Source organism: Schistocerca cancellata, chromosome 2 (assembly GCF_023864275.1).
Source record: "Schistocerca cancellata isolate TAMUIC-IGC-003103 chromosome 2, iqSchCanc2.1, whole genome shotgun sequence".
Classification (NCBI taxonomy): Eukaryota; Metazoa; Arthropoda; class Insecta; order Orthoptera; family Acrididae; genus Schistocerca; species Schistocerca cancellata.
Window position 1 is genome coordinate 257321005 of NC_064627.1, and position 16278 is coordinate 257337282.

Sequence of the window (16278 nt, forward strand, 5' to 3'; positions counted from 1 at the left end):
ATTTGAGAAACTCTTTTGGTGGTACATTCTGCGCTATATTTGTGCGGCTGCGCCTGGCGCACGTCTAACGGGTGCAGAAATCATGCCTGCGTACTGTGGCAACGTGGATGCGACAACTACATCAACTGTAAGTCCTCTAATAGAACAAACGAGGAGCATCAAATCAAGTGTCAGGATGGCCGAGCGGTCTAAGGCGCCAGACTCAAGGAAAAACCTTGGCTGCAGTAGCAGCTAGAGCCTTCTGGTCCTCGAGTGAGGGCGTGGGTTCGAATCCCACTCCTGACACAGATTTTGTCGCTTCTCTAGAGCACCCTGCGTAGCATTGAGATCCTTTGTAAAGTGCAACAGCACGATACTGGCCGTGTTCTCCTAAGTGAAATCAAAAATTTGCATCAAACACAAGCGCACCTACGGCACCAAACTGTTTCTTCGGTAGTGTGAGCTACAAACAGAGAGTGTTGGTTGTAAATACGACGTTCCCCTCGTGAGGTTACTTCCGCGCCAAAGAGCCGCAAACACGTCAAAAGGGACACTTGTGGTATGGAAACGACTCTTATCTGGAGATGCAGAGTGCTAACGACAGTGTGAGGAAACAGTGCAGGCTGACCAGTACATCATCTGTACAATAACAGTCGCTGATGAAATACACAGAACTCGAAATAAATTCATATACTCAAAATATTACTGTATGGAGATTACAACGTGACCAAAACTTGAAATATTACTCGACAGATAGACCTCTGCATTCTGTCTAATCTCTGACGTCTTTAACAGACGACTTAGTTTCGAACAAAAGGTATTGATTGCTGTGATTATACGGATTTGAGAAACTCTTTTGGTGGTACATTCTGCGCTATATTTGTGCGGCTGCGCCTGGCGCACGTCTAACGGGTGCAGAAATCATGCCTGCGTACTGTGGCAACGTGGATGCGACAACTACATCAACTGTAAGTCCTCTAATAGAACAAACGAGGAGCATCAAATCAAGTGTCAGGATGGCCGAGCGGTCTAAGGCGCCAGACTCAAGGAAAAACCTTGGCTGCAGTAGCAGCTAGAGCCTTCTGGTCCTCGAATGAGGGCGTGGGTTCGAATCCCACTCCTGACACAGATTTTGTCGCTTCTCTAGAGCACCCTGCGTAGCATTGAGATCCTTTGTAAAGTGCAACAGCACGATACTGGCCGTGTTCTCCTAAGTGAAATCAAAAATTTGCATCAAACACAAGCGCACCTACGGCACCAAACTGTTTCTTCGGTAGTGTGAGCTACAAACAGAGAGTGTTGGTTGTAAATACGACGTTCCCCTCGTGAGGTTACTTCCGCGCCAAAGAGCCGCAAACACGTCAAAAGGGACACTTGTGGTATGGAAACGACTCTTATCTGGAGATGCAGAGTGCTAACGACAGTGTGAGGAAACAGTGCAGGCTGACCAGTACATCATCTGTACAATAACAGTCGCTGATGAAATACACAGAACTCGAAATAAATTCATATACTCAAAATATTACTGTATGGAGATTACAACGTGACCAAAACTTGAAATATTACTCGACAGATAGACCTCTGCATTCTGTCTAATCTCTGACGTCTTTAACAGACGACTTAGTTTCGAACAAAAGGTATTGATTGCTGTGATTATACGGATTTGAGAAACTCTTTTGGTGGTACATTCTGCGCTATATTTGTGCGGCTGCGCCTGGCGCACGTCTAACGGGTGCAGAAATCATGCCTGCGTACTGTGGCAACGTGGATGCGACAACTACATCAACTGTAAGTCCTCTAATAGAACAAACGAGGAGCATCAAATCAAGTGTCAGGATGGCCGAGCGGTCTAAGGCGCCAGACTCAAGGAAAAACCTTGGCTGCAGTAGCAGCTAGAGCCTTCTGGTCCTCGAATGAGGGTGTGGGTTCGAATCCCACTCCTGACACAGATTTTGTCGCTTCTCTAGAGCACCCTGCGTAGCATTGAGATCCTTTGTAAAGTGCAACAGCACGATACTGGCCGTGTTCTCCTAAGTGAAATCAAAAATTTGCATCAAACACAAGCGCACCTACGGCACCAAACTGTTTCTTCGGTAGTGTGAGCTACAAACAGAGAGTGTTGGTTGTAAATACGACGTTCCCCTCGTGAGGTTACTTCCGCGCCAAAGAGCCGCAAACACGTCAAAAGGGACACTTGTGGTATGGAAACGACTCTTATCTGGAGATGCAGAGTGCTAACGACAGTGTGAGGAAACAGTGCAGGCTGACCAGTACATCATCTGTACAATAACAGTCGCTGATGAAATACACAGAACTCGAAATAAATTCATATACTCAAAATATTACTGTATGGAGATTACAACGTGACCAAAACTTGAAATATTACTCGACAGATAGACCTCTGCATTCTGTCTAATCTCTGACGTCTTTAACAGACGACTTAGTTTCGAACAAAAGGTATTGATTGCTGTGATTATACGGATTTGAGAAACTCTTTTGGTGGTACATTCTGCGCTATATTTGTGCGGCTGCGCCTGGCGCACGTCTAACGGGTGCAGAAATCATGCCTGCGTACTGTGGCAACGTGGATGCGACAACTACATCAACTGTAAGTCCTCTAATAGAACAAACGAGGAGCATCAAATCAAGTGTCAGGATGGCCGAGCGGTCTAAGGCGCCAGACTCAAGGAAAAACCTTGGCTGCAGTAGCAGCTAGAGCCTTCTGGTCCTCGAATGAGGGCGTGGGTTCGAATCCCACTCCTGACACAGATTTTGTCGCTTCTCTAGAGCACCCTGCGTAGCATTGAGATCCTTTGTAAAGTGCAACAGCACGATACTGGCCGTGTTCTCCTAAGTGAAATCAAAAATTTGCATCAAACACAAGCGCACCTACGGCACCAAACTGTTTCTTCGGTAGTGTGAGCTACAAACAGAGAGTGTTGGTTGTAAATACGACGTTCCCCTCGTGAGGTTACTTCCGCGCCAAAGAGCCGCAAACACGTCAAAAGGGACACTTGTGGTATGGAAACGACTCTTATCTGGAGATGCAGAGTGCTAACGACAGTGTGAGGAAACAGTGCAGGCTGACCAGTACATCATCTGTACAATAACAGTCGCTGATGAAATACACAGAACTCGAAATAAATTCATATACTCAAAATATTACTGTATGGAGATTACAACGTGACCAAAACTTGAAATATTACTCGACAGATAGACCTCTGCATTCTGTCTAATCTCTGACGTCTTTAACAGACGACTTAGTTTCGAACAAAAGGTATTGATTGCTGTGATTATACGGATTTGAGAAACTCTTTTGGTGGTACATTCTGCGCTATATTTGTGCGGCTGCGCCTGGCGCACGTCTAACGGGTGCAGAAATCATGCCTGCGTACTGTGGCAACGTGGATGCGACAACTACATCAACTGTAAGTCCTCTAATAGAACAAACGAGGAGCATCAAATCAAGTGTCAGGATGGCCGAGCGGTCTAAGGCGCCAGACTCAAGGAAAAACCTTGGCTGCAGTAGCAGCTAGAGCCTTCTGGTCCTCGAATGAGGGCGTGGGTTCGAATCCCACTCCTGACACAGATTTTGTCGCTTCTCTAGAGCACCCTGCGTAGCATTGAGATCCTTTGTAAAGTGCAACAGCACGATACTGGCCGTGTTCTCCTAAGTGAAATCAAAAATTTGCATCAAACACAAGCGCACCTACGGCACCAAACTGTTTCTTCGGTAGTGTGAGCTACAAACAGAGAGTGTTGGTTGTAAATACGACGTTCCCCTCGTGAGGTTACTTCCGCGCCAAAGAGCCGCAAACACGTCAAAAGGGACACTTGTGGTATGGAAACGACTCTTATCTGGAGATGCAGAGTGCTAACGACAGTGTGAGGAAACAGTGCAGGCTGACCAGTACATCATCTGTACAATAACAGTCGCTGATGAAATACACAGAACTCGAAATAAATTCATATACTCAAAATATTACTGTATGGAGATTACAACGTGACCAAAACTTGAAATATTACTCGACAGATAGACCTCCGCATTCTGTCTAATCTCTGACGTCTTTAACAGACGACTTAGTTTCGAACAAAAGGTATTGATTGCTGTGATTATACGGATTTGAGAAACTCTTTTGGTGGTACATTCTGCGCTATATTTGTGCGGCTGCGCCTGGCGCACGTCTAACGGGTGCAGAAATCATGCCTGCGTACTGTGGCAACGTGGATGCGACAACTACATCAACTGTAAGTCCTCTAATAGAACAAACGAGGAGCATCAAATCAAGTGTCAGGATGGCCGAGCGGTCTAAGGCGCCAGACTCAAGGAAAAACCTTGGCTGCAGTAGCAGCTAGAGCCTTCTGGTCCTCGAATGAGGGCGTGGGTTCGAATCCCACTCCTGACACAGATTTTGTCGCTTCTCTAGAGCACCCTGCGTAGCATTGAGATCCTTTGTAAAGTGCAACAGCACGATACTGGCCGTGTTCTCCTAAGTGAAATCAAAAATTTGCATCAAACACAAGCGCACCTACGGCACCAAACTGTTTCTTCGGTAGTGTGAGCTACAAACAGAGAGTGTTGGTTGTAAATACGACGTTCCCCTCGTGAGGTTACTTCCGCGCCAAAGAGCCGCAAACACGTCAAAAGGGACACTTGTGGTATGGAAACGACTCTTATCTGGAGATGCAGAGTGCTAACGACAGTGTGAGGAAACAGTGCAGGCTGACCAGTACATGATCTGTACAATAACAGTCGCTGATGAAATACACAGAACTCGAAATAAATTCATATACTCAAAATATTACTGTATGGAGATTACAACGTGACCAAAACTTGAAATATTACTCGACAGATATACCTCCGCATTCTGTCTAATCTCTGACGTCTTTAACAGACGACTTAGTTTCGAACAAAAGGTATTGATTGCTGTGATTATACGGATTTGAGAAACTCTTTTGGTGGTACATTCTGCGCTATATTTGTGCGGCTGCGCCTGGCGCACGTCTAACGGGTGCAGAAATCATGCCTGCGTACTGTGGCAACGTGGATGCGACAACTACATCAACTGTAAGTCCTCTAATAGAACAAACGAGGAGCATCAAATCAAGTGTCAGGATGGCCGAGCGGTCTAAGGCGCCAGACTCAAGGAAAAACCTTGGCTGCAGTAGCAGCTAGAGCCTTCTGGTCCTCGAATGAGGGCGTGGGTTCGAATCCCACTCCTGACACAGATTTTGTCGCTTCTCTAGAGCACCCTGCGTAGCATTGAGATCCTTTGTAAAGTGCAACAGCACGATACTGGCCGTGTTCTCCTAAGTGAAATCAAAAATTTGCATCAAACACAAGCGCACCTACGGCACCAAACTGTTTCTTCGGTAGTGTGAGCTACAAACAGAGAGTGTTGGTTGTAAATACGACGTTCCCCTCGTGAGGTTACTTCCGCGCCAAAGAGCCGCAAACACGTCAAAAGGGACACTTGTGGTATGGAAACGACTCTTATCTGGAGATGCAGAGTGCTAACGACAGTGTGAGGAAACAGTGCAGGCTGACCAGTACATCATCTGTACAATAACAGTCGCTGATGAAATACACAGAACTCGAAATAAATTCATATACTCAAAATATTACTGTATGGAGATTACAACGTGACCAAAACTTGAAATATTACTCGACAGATAGACCTCTGCATTCTGTCTAATCTCTGACGTCTTTAACAGACGACTTAGTTTCGAACAAAAGGTATTGATTGCTGTGATTATACGGATTTGAGAAACTCTTTTGGTGGTACATTCTGCGCTATATTTGTGCGGCTGCGCCTGGCGCACGTCTAACGGGTGCAGAAATCATGCCTGCGTACTGTGGCAACGTGGATGCGACAACTACATCAACTGTAAGTCCTCTAATAGAACAAACGAGGAGCATCAAATCAAGTGTCAGGATGGCCGAGCGGTCTAAGGCGCCAGACTCAAGGAAAAACCTTGGCTGCAGTAGCAGCTAGAGCCTTCTGGTCCTCGAATGAGGGCGTGGGTTCGAATCCCACTCCTGACACAGATTTTGTCGCTTCTCTAGAGCACCCTGCGTAGCATTGAGATCCTTTGTAAAGTGCAACAGCACGATACTGGCCGTGTTCTCCTAAGTGAAATCAAAAATTTGCATCAAACACAAGCGCACCTACGGCACCAAACTGTTTCTTCGGTAGTGTGAGCTACAAACAGAGAGTGTTGGTTGTAAATACGACGTTCCCCTCGTGAGGTTACTTCCGCGCCAAAGAGCCGCAAACACGTCAAAAGGGACACTTGTGGTATGGAAACGACTCTTATCTGGAGATGCAGAGTGCTAACGACAGTGTGAGGAAACAGTGCAGGCTGACCAGTACATCATCTGTACAATAACAGTCGCTGATGAAATACACAGAACTCGAAATAAATTCATATACTCAAAATATTACTGTATGGAGATTACAACGTGACCAAAACTTGAAATATTACTCGACAGATAGACCTCCGCATTCTGTCTAATCTCTGACGTCTTTAACAGACGACTTAGTTTCGAACAAAAGGTATTGATTGCTGTGATTATACGGATTTGAGAAACTCTTTTGGTGGTACATTCTGCGCTATATTTGTGCGGCTGCGCCTGGCGCACGTCTAACGGGTGCAGAAATCATGCCTGCGTACTGTGGCAACGTGGATGCGACAACTACATCAACTGTAAGTCCTCTAATAGAACAAACGAGGAGCATCAAATCAAGTGTCAGGATGGCCGAGCGGTCTAAGGCGCCAGACTCAAGGAAAAACCTTGGCTGCAGTAGCAGCTAGAGCCTTCTGGTCCTCGAATGAGGGCGTGGGTTCGAATCCCACTCCTGACACAGATTTTGTCGCTTCTCTAGAGCACCCTGCGTAGCATTGAGATCCTTTGTAAAGTGCAACAGCACGATACTGGCCGTGTTCTCCTAAGTGAAATCAAAAATTTGCATCAAACACAAGCGCACCTACGGCACCAAACTGTTTCTTCGGTAGTGTGAGCTACAAACAGAGAGTGTTGGTTGTAAATACAACGTTCCCCTCGTGAGGTTACTTCCGCGCCAAAGAGCCGCAAACACGTCAAAAGGGACACTTGTGGTATGGAAACGACTCTTATCTGGAGATGCAGAGTGCTAACGACAGTGTGAGGAAACAGTGCAGGCTGACCAGTACATCATCTGTACAATAACAGTCGCTGATGAAATACACAGAACTCGAAATAAATTCATATACTCAAAATATTACTGTATGGAGATTACAACGTGACCAAAACTTGAAATATTACTCGACAGATAGACCTCTGCATTCTGTCTAATCTCTGACGTCTTTAACAGACGACTTAGTTTCGAACAAAAGGTATTGATTGCTGTGATTATACGGATTTGAGAAACTCTTTTGGTGGTACATTCTGCGCTATATTTGTGCGGCTGCGCCTGGCGCACGTCTAACGGGTGCAGAAATCATGCCTGCGTACTGTGGCAACGTGGATGCGACAACTACATCAACTGTAAGTCCTCTAATAGAACAAACGAGGAGCATCAAATCAAGTGTCAGGATGGCCGAGCGGTCTAAGGCGCCAGACTCAAGGAAAAACCTTGGCTGCAGTAGCAGCTAGAGCCTTCTGGTCCTCGAATGAGGGCGTGGGTTCGAATCCCACTCCTGACACAGATTTTGTCGCTTCTCTAGAGCACCCTGCGTAGCATTGAGATCCTTTGTAAAGTGCAACAGCACGATACTGGCCGTGTTCTCCTAAGTGAAATCAAAAATTTGCATCAAACACAAGCGCACCTACGGCACCAAACTGTTTCTTCGGTAGTGTGAGCTACAAACAGAGAGTGTTGGTTGTAAATACGACGTTCCCCTCGTGAGGTTACTTCCGCGCCAAAGAGCCGCAAACACGTCAAAAGGGACACTTGTGGTATGGAAACGACTCTTATCTGGAGATGCAGAGTGCTAACGACAGTGTGAGGAAACAGTGCAGGCTGACCAGTACATCATCTGTACAATAACAGTCGCTGATGAAATACACAGAACTCGAAATAAATTCATATACTCAAAATATTACTGTATGGAGATTACAACGTGACCAAAACTTGAAATATTACTCGACAGATATACCTCCGCATTCTGTCTAATCTCTGACGTCTTTAACAGACGACTTAGTTTCGAACAAAAGGTATTGATTGCTGTGATTATACGGATTTGAGAAACTCTTTTGGTGGTACATTCTGCGCTATATTTGTGCGGCTGCGCCTGGCGCACGTCTAACGGGTGCAGAAATCATGCCTGCGTACTGTGGCAACGTGGATGCGACAACTACATCAACTGTAAGTCCTCTAATAGAACAAACGAGGAGCATCAAATCAAGTGTCAGGATGGCCGAGCGGTCTAAGGCGCCAGACTCAAGGAAAAACCTTGGCTGCAGTAGCAGCTAGAGCCTTCTGGTCCTCGAATGAGGGCGTGGGTTCGAATCCCACTCCTGACACAGATTTTGTCGCTTCTCTAGAGCACCCTGCGTAGCATTGAGATCCTTTGTAAAGTGCAACAGCACGATACTGGCCGTGTTCTCCTAAGTGAAATCAAAAATTTGCATCAAACACAAGCGCACCTACGGCACCAAACTGTTTCTTCGGTAGTGTGAGCTACAAACAGAGAGTGTTGGTTGTAAATACGACGTTCCCCTCGTGAGGTTACTTCCGCGCCAAAGAGCCGCAAACACGTCAAAAGGGACACTTGTGGTATGGAAACGACTCTTATCTGGAGATGCAGAGTGCTAACGACAGTGTGAGGAAACAGTGCAGGCTGACCAGTACATCATCTGTACAATAACAGTCGCTGATGAAATACACAGAACTCGAAATAAATTCATATACTCAAAATATTACTGTATGGAGATTACAACGTGACCAAAACTTGAAATATTACTCGACAGATAGACCTCTGCATTCTGTCTAATCTCTGACGTCTTTAACAGACGACTTAGTTTCGAACAAAAGGTATTGATTGCTGTGATTATACGGATTTGAGAAACTCTTTTGGTGGTACATTCTGCGCTATATTTGTGCGGCTGCGCCTGGCGCACGTCTAACGGGTGCAGAAATCATGCCTGCGTACTGTGGCAACGTGGATGCGACAACTACATCAACTGTAAGTCCTCTAATAGAACAAACGAGGAGCATCAAATCAAGTGTCAGGATGGCCGAGCGGTCTAAGGCGCCAGACTCAAGGAAAAACCTTGGCTGCAGTAGCAGCTAGAGCCTTCTGGTCCTCGAATGAGGGCGTGGGTTCGAGTCCCACTCCTGACACAGATTTTGTCGCTTCTCTAGAGCACCCTGCGTAGCATTGAGATCCTTTGTAAAGTGCAACAGCACGATACTGGCCGTGTTCTCCTAAGTGAAATCAAAAATTTGCATCAAACACAAGCGCACCTACGGCACCAAACTGTTTCTTCGGTAGTGTGAGCTACAAACAGAGAGTGTTGGTTGTAAATACGACGTTCCCCTCGTGAGGTTACTTCCGCGCCAAAGAGCCGCAAACACGTCAAAAGGGACACTTGTGGTATGGAAACGACTCTTATCTGGAGATGCAGAGTGCTAACGACAGTGTGAGGAAACAGTGCAGGCTGACCAGTACATCATCTGTACAATAACAGTCGCTGATGAAATACACAGAACTCGAAATAAATTCATATACTCAAAATATTACTGTATGGAGATTACAACGTGACCAAAACTTGAAATATTACTCGACAGATAGACCTCCGCATTCTGTCTAATCTCTGACGTCTTTAACAGACGACTTAGTTTCGAACAAAAGGTATTGATTGCTGTGATTATACGGATTTGAGAAACTCTTTTGGTGGTACATTCTGCGCTATATTTGTGCGGCTGCGCCTGGCGCACGTCTAACGGGTGCAGAAATCATGCCTGCGTACTGTGGCAACGTGGATGCGACAACTACATCAACTGTAAGTCCTCTAATAGAACAAACGAGGAGCATCAAATCAAGTGTCAGGATGGCCGAGCGGTCTAAGGCGCCAGACTCAAGGAAAAACCTTGGCTGCAGTAGCAGCTAGAGCCTTCTGGTCCTCGAATGAGGGCGTGGGTTCGAATCCCACTCCTGACACAGATTTTGTCGCTTCTCTAGAGCACCCTGCGTAGCATTGAGATCCTTTGTAAAGTGCAACAGCACGATACTGGCCGTGTTCTCCTAAGTGAAATCAAAAATTTGCATCAAACACAAGCGCACCTACGGCACCAAACTGTTTCTTCGGTAGTGTGAGCTACAAACAGAGAGTGTTGGTTGTAAATACGACGTTCCCCTCGTGAGGTTACTTCCGCGCCAAAGAGCCGCAAACACGTCAAAAGGGACACTTGTGGTATGGAAACGACTCTTATCTGGAGATGCAGAGTGCTAACGACAGTGTGAGGAAACAGTGCAGGCTGACCAGTACATCATCTGTACAATAACAGTCGCTGATGAAATACACAGAACTCGAAATAAATTCATATACTCAAAATATTACTGTATGGAGATTACAACGTGACCAAAACTTGAAATATTACTCGACAGATAGACCTCCGCATTCTGTCTAATCTCTGACGTCTTTAACAGACGACTTAGTTTCGAACAAAAGGTATTGATTGCTGTGATTATACGGATTTGAGAAACTCTTTTGGTGGTACATTCTGCGCTATATTTGTGCGGCTGCGCCTGGCGCACGTCTAACGGGTGCAGAAATCATGCCTGCGTACTGTGGCAACGTGGATGCGACAACTACATCAACTGTAAGTCCTCTAATAGAACAAACGAGGAGCATCAAATCAAGTGTCAGGATGGCCGAGCGGTCTAAGGCGCCAGACTCAAGGAAAAACCTTGGCTGCAGTAGCAGCTAGAGCCTTCTGGTCCTCGAATGAGGGCGTGGGTTCGAATCCCACTCCTGACACAGATTTTGTCGCTTCTCTAGAGCACCCTGCGTAGCATTGAGATCCTTTGTAAAGTGCAACAGCACGATACTGGCCGTGTTCTCCTAAGTGAAATCAAAAATTTGCATCAAACACAAGCGCACCTACGGCACCAAACTGTTTCTTCGGTAGTGTGAGCTACAAACAGAGAGTGTTGGTTGTAAATACGACGTTCCCCTCGTGAGGTTACTTCCGCGCCAAAGAGCCGCAAACACGTCAAAAGGGACACTTGTGGTATGGAAACGACTCTTATCTGGAGATGCAGAGTGCTAACGACAGTGTGAGGAAACAGTGCAGGCTGACCAGTACATCATCTGTACAATAACAGTCGCTGATGAAATACACAGAACTCGAAATAAATTCATATACTCAAAATATTACTGTATGGAGATTACAACGTGACCAAAACTTGAAATATTACTCGACAGATAGACCTCTGCATTCTGTCTAATCTCTGACGTCTTTAACAGACGACTTAGTTTCGAACAAAAGGTATTGATTGCTGTGATTATACGGATTTGAGAAACTCTTTTGGTGGTACATTCTGCGCTATATTTGTGCGGCTGCGCCTGGCGCACGTCTAACGGGTGCAGAAATCATGCCTGCGTACTGTGGCAACGTGGATGCGACAACTACATCAACTGTAAGTCCTCTAATAGAACAAACGAGGAGCATCAAATCAAGTGTCAGGATGGCCGAGCGGTCTAAGGCGCCAGACTCAAGGAAAAACCTTGGCTGCAGTAGCAGCTAGAGCCTTCTGGTCCTCGAATGAGGGCGTGGGTTCGAATCCCACTCCTGACACAGATTTTGTCGCTTCTCTAGAGCACCCTGCGTAGCATTGAGATCCTTTGTAAAGTGCAACAGCACGATACTGGCCGTGTTCTCCTAAGTGAAATCAAAAATTTGCATCAAACACAAGCGCACCTACGGCACCAAACTGTTTCTTCGGTAGTGTGAGCTACAAACAGAGAGTGTTGGTTGTAAATACGACGTTCCCCTCGTGAGGTTACTTCCGCGCCAAAGAGCCGCAAACACGTCAAAAGGGACACTTGTGGTATGGAAACGACTCTTATCTGGAGATGCAGAGTGCTAACGACAGTGTGAGGAAACAGTGCAGGCTGACCAGTACATCATCTGTACAATAACAGTCGCTGATGAAATACACAGAACTCGAAATAAATTCATATACTCAAAATATTACTGTATGGAGATTACAACGTGACCAAAACTTGAAATATTACTCGACAGATATACCTCCGCATTCTGTCTAATCTCTGACGTCTTTAACAGACGACTTAGTTTCGAACAAAAGGTATTGATTGCTGTGATTATACGGATTTGAGAAACTCTTTTGGTGGTACATTCTGCGCTATATTTGTGCGGCTGCGCCTGGCGCACGTCTAACGGGTGCAGAAATCATGCCTGCGTACTGTGGCAACGTGGATGCGACAACTACATCAACTGTAAGTCCTCTAATAGAACAAACGAGGAGCATCAAATCAAGTGTCAGGATGGCCGAGCGGTCTAAGGCGCCAGACTCAAGGAAAAACCTTGGCTGCAGTAGCAGCTAGAGCCTTCTGGTCCTCGAATGAGGGCGTGGGTTCGAATCCCACTCCTGACACAGATTTTGTCGCTTCTCTAGAGCACCCTGCGTAGCATTGAGATCCTTTGTAAAGTGCAACAGCACGATACTGGCCGTGTTCTCCTAAGTGAAATCAAAAATTTGCATCAAACACAAGCGCACCTACGGCACCAAACTGTTTCTTCGGTAGTGTGAGCTACAAACAGAGAGTGTTGGTTGTAAATACGACGTTCCCCTCGTGAGGTTACTTCTGCGCCAAAGAGCCGCAAACACGTCAAAAGGGACACTTGTGGTATGGAAACGACTCTTATCTGGAGATGCAGAGTGCTAACGACAGTGTGAGGAAACAGTGCAGGCTGACCAGTACATCATCTGTACAATAACAGTCGCTGATGAAATACACAGAACTCGAAATAAATTCATATACTCAAAATATTACTGTATGGAGATTACAACGTGACCAAAACTTGAAATATTACTCGACAGATAGACCTCCGCATTCTGTCTAATCTCTGACGTCTTTAACAGACGACTTAGTTTCGAACAAAAGGTATTGATTGCTGTGATTATACGGATTTGAGAAACTCTTTTGGTGGTACATTCTGCGCTATATTTGTGCGGCTGCGCCTGGCGCACGTCTAACGGGTGCAGAAATCATGCCTGCGTACTGTGGCAACGTGGATGCGACAACTACATCAACTGTAAGTCCTCTAATAGAACAAACGAGGAGCATCAAATCAAGTGTCAGGATGGCCGAGCGGTCTAAGGCGCCAGACTCAAGGAAAAACCTTGGCTGCAGTAGCAGCTAGAGCCTTCTGGTCCTCGAATGAGGGCGTGGGTTCGAATCCCACTCCTGACACAGATTTTGTCGCTTCTCTAGAGCACCCTGCGTAGCATTGAGATCCTTTGTAAAGTGCAACAGCACGATACTGGCCGTGTTCTCCTAAGTGAAATCAAAAATTTGCATCAAACACAAGCGCACCTACGGCACCAAACTGTTTCTTCGGTAGTGTGAGCTACAAACAGAGAGTGTTGGTTGTAAATACGACGTTCCCCTCGTGAGGTTACTTCCGCGCCAAAGAGCCGCAAACACGTCAAAAGGGACACTTGTGGTATGGAAACGACTCTTATCTGGAGATGCAGAGTGCTAACGACAGTGTGAGGAAACAGTGCAGGCTGACCAGTACATCATCTGTACAATAACAGTCGCTGATGAAATACACAGAACTCGAAATAAATTCATATACTCAAAATATTACTGTATGGAGATTACAACGTGACCAAAACTTGAAATATTACTCGACAGATAGACCTCTGCATTCTGTCTAATCTCTGACGTCTTTAACAGACGACTTAGTTTCGAACAAAAGGTATTGATTGCTGTGATTATACGGATTTGAGAAACTCTTTTGGTGGTACATTCTGCGCTATATTTGTGCGGCTGCGCCTGGCGCACGTCTAACGGGTGCAGAAATCATGCCTGCGTACTGTGGCAACGTGGATGCGACAACTACATCAACTGTAAGTCCTCTAATAGAACAAACGAGGAGCATCAAATCAAGTGTCAGGATGGCCGAGCGGTCTAAGGCGCCAGACTCAAGGAAAAACCTTGGCTGCAGTAGCAGCTAGAGCCTTCTGGTCCTCGAATGAGGGCGTGGGTTCGAATCCCACTCCTGACACAGATTTTGTCGCTTCTCTAGAGCACCCTGCGTAGCATTGAGATCCTTTGTAAAGTGCAACAGCACGATACTGGCCGTGTTCTCCTAAGTGAAATCAAAAATTTGCATCAAACACAAGCGCACCTACGGCACCAAACTGTTTCTTCGGTAGTGTGAGCTACAAACAGAGAGTGTTGGTTGTAAATACGACGTTCCCCTCGTGAGGTTACTTCCGCGCCAAAGAGCCGCAAACACGTCAAAAGGGACACTTGTGGTATGGAAACGACTCTTATCTGGAGATGCAGAGTGCTAACGACAGTGTGAGGAAACAGTGCAGGCTGACCAGTACATCATCTGTACAATAACAGTCGCTGATGAAATACACAGAACTCGAAATAAATTCATATACTCAAAATATTACTGTATGGAGATTACAACGTGACCAAAACTTGAAATATTACTCGACAGATAGACCTCCGCATTCTGTCTAATCTCTGACGTCTTTAACAGACGACTTAGTTTCGAACAAAAGGTATTGATTGCTGTGATTATACGGATTTGAGAAACTCTTTTGGTGGTACATTCTGCGCTATATTTGTGCGGCTGCGCCTGGCGCACGTCTAACGGGTGCAGAAATCATGCCTGCGTACTGTGGCAACGTGGATGCGACAACTACATCAACTGTAAGTCCTCTAATAGAACAAACGAGGAGCATCAAATCAAGTGTCAGGATGGCCGAGCGGTCTAAGGCGCCAGACTCAAGGAAAAACCTTGGCTGCAGTAGCAGCTAGAGCCTTCTGGTCCACGAATGAGGGCGTGGGTTCGAGTCCCACTCCTGACACAGATTTTGTCGCTTCTCTAGAGCACCCTGCGTAGCATTGAGATCCTTTGTAAAGTGCAACAGCACGATACTGGCCGTGTTCTCCTAAGTGAAATCAAAAATTTGCATCAAACACAAGCGCACCTACGGCACCAAACTGTTTCTTCGGTAGTGTGAGCTACAAACAGAGAGTGTTGGTTGTAAATACGACGTTCCCCTCGTGAGGTTACTTCCGCGCCAAAGAGCCGCAAACACGTCAAAAGGGACACTTGTGGTATGGAAACGACTCTTATCTGGAGATGCAGAGTGCTAACGACAGTGTGAGGAAACAGTGCAGGCTGACCAGTACATCATCTGTACAATAACAGTCGCTGATGAAATACACAGAACTCGAAATAAATTCATATACTCAAAATATTACTGTATGGAGATTACAACGTGACCAAAACTTGAAATATTACTCGACAGATAGACCTCTGCATTCTGTCTAATCTCTGACGTCTTTAACAGACGACTTAGTTTCGAACAAAAGGTATTGATTGCTGTGATTATACGGATTTGAGAAACTCTTTTGGTGGTACATTCTGCGCTATATTTGTGCGGCTGCGCCTGGCGCACGTCTAACGGGTGCAGAAATCATGCCTGCGTACTGTGGCAACGTGGATGCGACAACTACATCAACTGTAAGTCCTCTAATAGAACAAACGAGGAGCATCAAATCAAGTGTCAGGATGGCCGAGCGGTCTAAGGCGCCAGACTCAAGGAAAAACCTTGGCTGCAGTAGCAGCTAGAGCCTTCTGGTCCTCGAATGAGGGCGTGGGTTCGAATCCCACTCCTGACACAGATTTTGTCGCTTCTCTAGAGCACCCTGCGTAGCATTGAGATCCATTGTAAAGTGCAACAGCACGATACTGGCCGTGTTCTCCTAAGTGAAATCAAAAATTTGCATCAAACACAAGCGCACCTACGGCACCAAACTGTTTCTTCGGTAGTGTGAGCTACAAACAGAGAGTGTTGGTTGTAAATACGACGTTCCCCTCGTGAGGTTACTTCCGCGCCAAAGAGCCGCAAACACGTCAAAAGGGACACTTGTGGTATGGAAACGACTCTTATCTGGAGATGCAGAGTGCTAACGACAGTGTGAGGAAACAGTGCAGGCTGACCAGTACATCATCTGTACAATAACAGTCGCTGATGAAATACACAGAACTCGAAATAAATTCATATACTCAAAATATTACTGTATGGAGATTA

General features: G+C 45.9%; 20 non-coding genes across 20 annotated transcripts; all 20 read left to right on the forward strand.

Moving 5' to 3' along the window:
* The first annotated feature begins 169 nt into the window (after positions 1–169).
* On the forward strand, positions 170–285 carry Trnal-caa (transfer RNA leucine (anticodon CAA)). Its single transcript has 2 exons — positions 170–207; positions 240–285. It is a non-coding gene; the product is annotated as a tRNA-Leu (tRNA).
* Positions 286–989: 704 nt separating this feature from the next.
* Positions 990–1105, forward strand: Trnal-caa (transfer RNA leucine (anticodon CAA)). The gene is made up of 2 exons: positions 990–1027; positions 1060–1105. It is a non-coding gene; the product is annotated as a tRNA-Leu (tRNA).
* A 704-nt stretch (positions 1106–1809) lies between these two features.
* On the forward strand, positions 1810–1925 carry Trnal-caa (transfer RNA leucine (anticodon CAA)). Its single transcript has 2 exons — positions 1810–1847; positions 1880–1925. It is a non-coding gene; the product is annotated as a tRNA-Leu (tRNA).
* A 704-nt stretch (positions 1926–2629) lies between these two features.
* Positions 2630–2745, forward strand: Trnal-caa (transfer RNA leucine (anticodon CAA)). The gene is made up of 2 exons: positions 2630–2667; positions 2700–2745. It is a non-coding gene; the product is annotated as a tRNA-Leu (tRNA).
* A 704-nt stretch (positions 2746–3449) lies between these two features.
* Positions 3450–3565, forward strand: Trnal-caa (transfer RNA leucine (anticodon CAA)). The gene is made up of 2 exons: positions 3450–3487; positions 3520–3565. It is a non-coding gene; the product is annotated as a tRNA-Leu (tRNA).
* A 704-nt stretch (positions 3566–4269) lies between these two features.
* Trnal-caa (transfer RNA leucine (anticodon CAA)) lies at positions 4270–4385 on the forward strand. The gene is made up of 2 exons: positions 4270–4307; positions 4340–4385. It is a non-coding gene; the product is annotated as a tRNA-Leu (tRNA).
* Positions 4386–5089: 704 nt separating this feature from the next.
* Positions 5090–5205, forward strand: Trnal-caa (transfer RNA leucine (anticodon CAA)). Its single transcript has 2 exons — positions 5090–5127; positions 5160–5205. It is a non-coding gene; the product is annotated as a tRNA-Leu (tRNA).
* A 704-nt stretch (positions 5206–5909) lies between these two features.
* Positions 5910–6025, forward strand: Trnal-caa (transfer RNA leucine (anticodon CAA)). Its single transcript has 2 exons — positions 5910–5947; positions 5980–6025. It is a non-coding gene; the product is annotated as a tRNA-Leu (tRNA).
* A 704-nt stretch (positions 6026–6729) lies between these two features.
* On the forward strand, positions 6730–6845 carry Trnal-caa (transfer RNA leucine (anticodon CAA)). The gene is made up of 2 exons: positions 6730–6767; positions 6800–6845. It is a non-coding gene; the product is annotated as a tRNA-Leu (tRNA).
* A 704-nt stretch (positions 6846–7549) lies between these two features.
* On the forward strand, positions 7550–7665 carry Trnal-caa (transfer RNA leucine (anticodon CAA)). Its single transcript has 2 exons — positions 7550–7587; positions 7620–7665. It is a non-coding gene; the product is annotated as a tRNA-Leu (tRNA).
* A 704-nt stretch (positions 7666–8369) lies between these two features.
* Trnal-caa (transfer RNA leucine (anticodon CAA)) lies at positions 8370–8485 on the forward strand. The gene is made up of 2 exons: positions 8370–8407; positions 8440–8485. It is a non-coding gene; the product is annotated as a tRNA-Leu (tRNA).
* Positions 8486–9189: 704 nt separating this feature from the next.
* On the forward strand, positions 9190–9305 carry Trnal-caa (transfer RNA leucine (anticodon CAA)). The gene is made up of 2 exons: positions 9190–9227; positions 9260–9305. It is a non-coding gene; the product is annotated as a tRNA-Leu (tRNA).
* A 704-nt stretch (positions 9306–10009) lies between these two features.
* Trnal-caa (transfer RNA leucine (anticodon CAA)) lies at positions 10010–10125 on the forward strand. Its single transcript has 2 exons — positions 10010–10047; positions 10080–10125. It is a non-coding gene; the product is annotated as a tRNA-Leu (tRNA).
* A 704-nt stretch (positions 10126–10829) lies between these two features.
* On the forward strand, positions 10830–10945 carry Trnal-caa (transfer RNA leucine (anticodon CAA)). The gene is made up of 2 exons: positions 10830–10867; positions 10900–10945. It is a non-coding gene; the product is annotated as a tRNA-Leu (tRNA).
* A 704-nt stretch (positions 10946–11649) lies between these two features.
* On the forward strand, positions 11650–11765 carry Trnal-caa (transfer RNA leucine (anticodon CAA)). The gene is made up of 2 exons: positions 11650–11687; positions 11720–11765. It is a non-coding gene; the product is annotated as a tRNA-Leu (tRNA).
* A 704-nt stretch (positions 11766–12469) lies between these two features.
* Trnal-caa (transfer RNA leucine (anticodon CAA)) lies at positions 12470–12585 on the forward strand. Its single transcript has 2 exons — positions 12470–12507; positions 12540–12585. It is a non-coding gene; the product is annotated as a tRNA-Leu (tRNA).
* Positions 12586–13289: 704 nt separating this feature from the next.
* Trnal-caa (transfer RNA leucine (anticodon CAA)) lies at positions 13290–13405 on the forward strand. The gene is made up of 2 exons: positions 13290–13327; positions 13360–13405. It is a non-coding gene; the product is annotated as a tRNA-Leu (tRNA).
* Positions 13406–14109: 704 nt separating this feature from the next.
* Positions 14110–14225, forward strand: Trnal-caa (transfer RNA leucine (anticodon CAA)). Its single transcript has 2 exons — positions 14110–14147; positions 14180–14225. It is a non-coding gene; the product is annotated as a tRNA-Leu (tRNA).
* A 704-nt stretch (positions 14226–14929) lies between these two features.
* Positions 14930–15045, forward strand: Trnal-caa (transfer RNA leucine (anticodon CAA)). The gene is made up of 2 exons: positions 14930–14967; positions 15000–15045. It is a non-coding gene; the product is annotated as a tRNA-Leu (tRNA).
* Positions 15046–15749: 704 nt separating this feature from the next.
* Trnal-caa (transfer RNA leucine (anticodon CAA)) lies at positions 15750–15865 on the forward strand. The gene is made up of 2 exons: positions 15750–15787; positions 15820–15865. It is a non-coding gene; the product is annotated as a tRNA-Leu (tRNA).
* Positions 15866–16278: the final 413 nt, after the last annotated feature.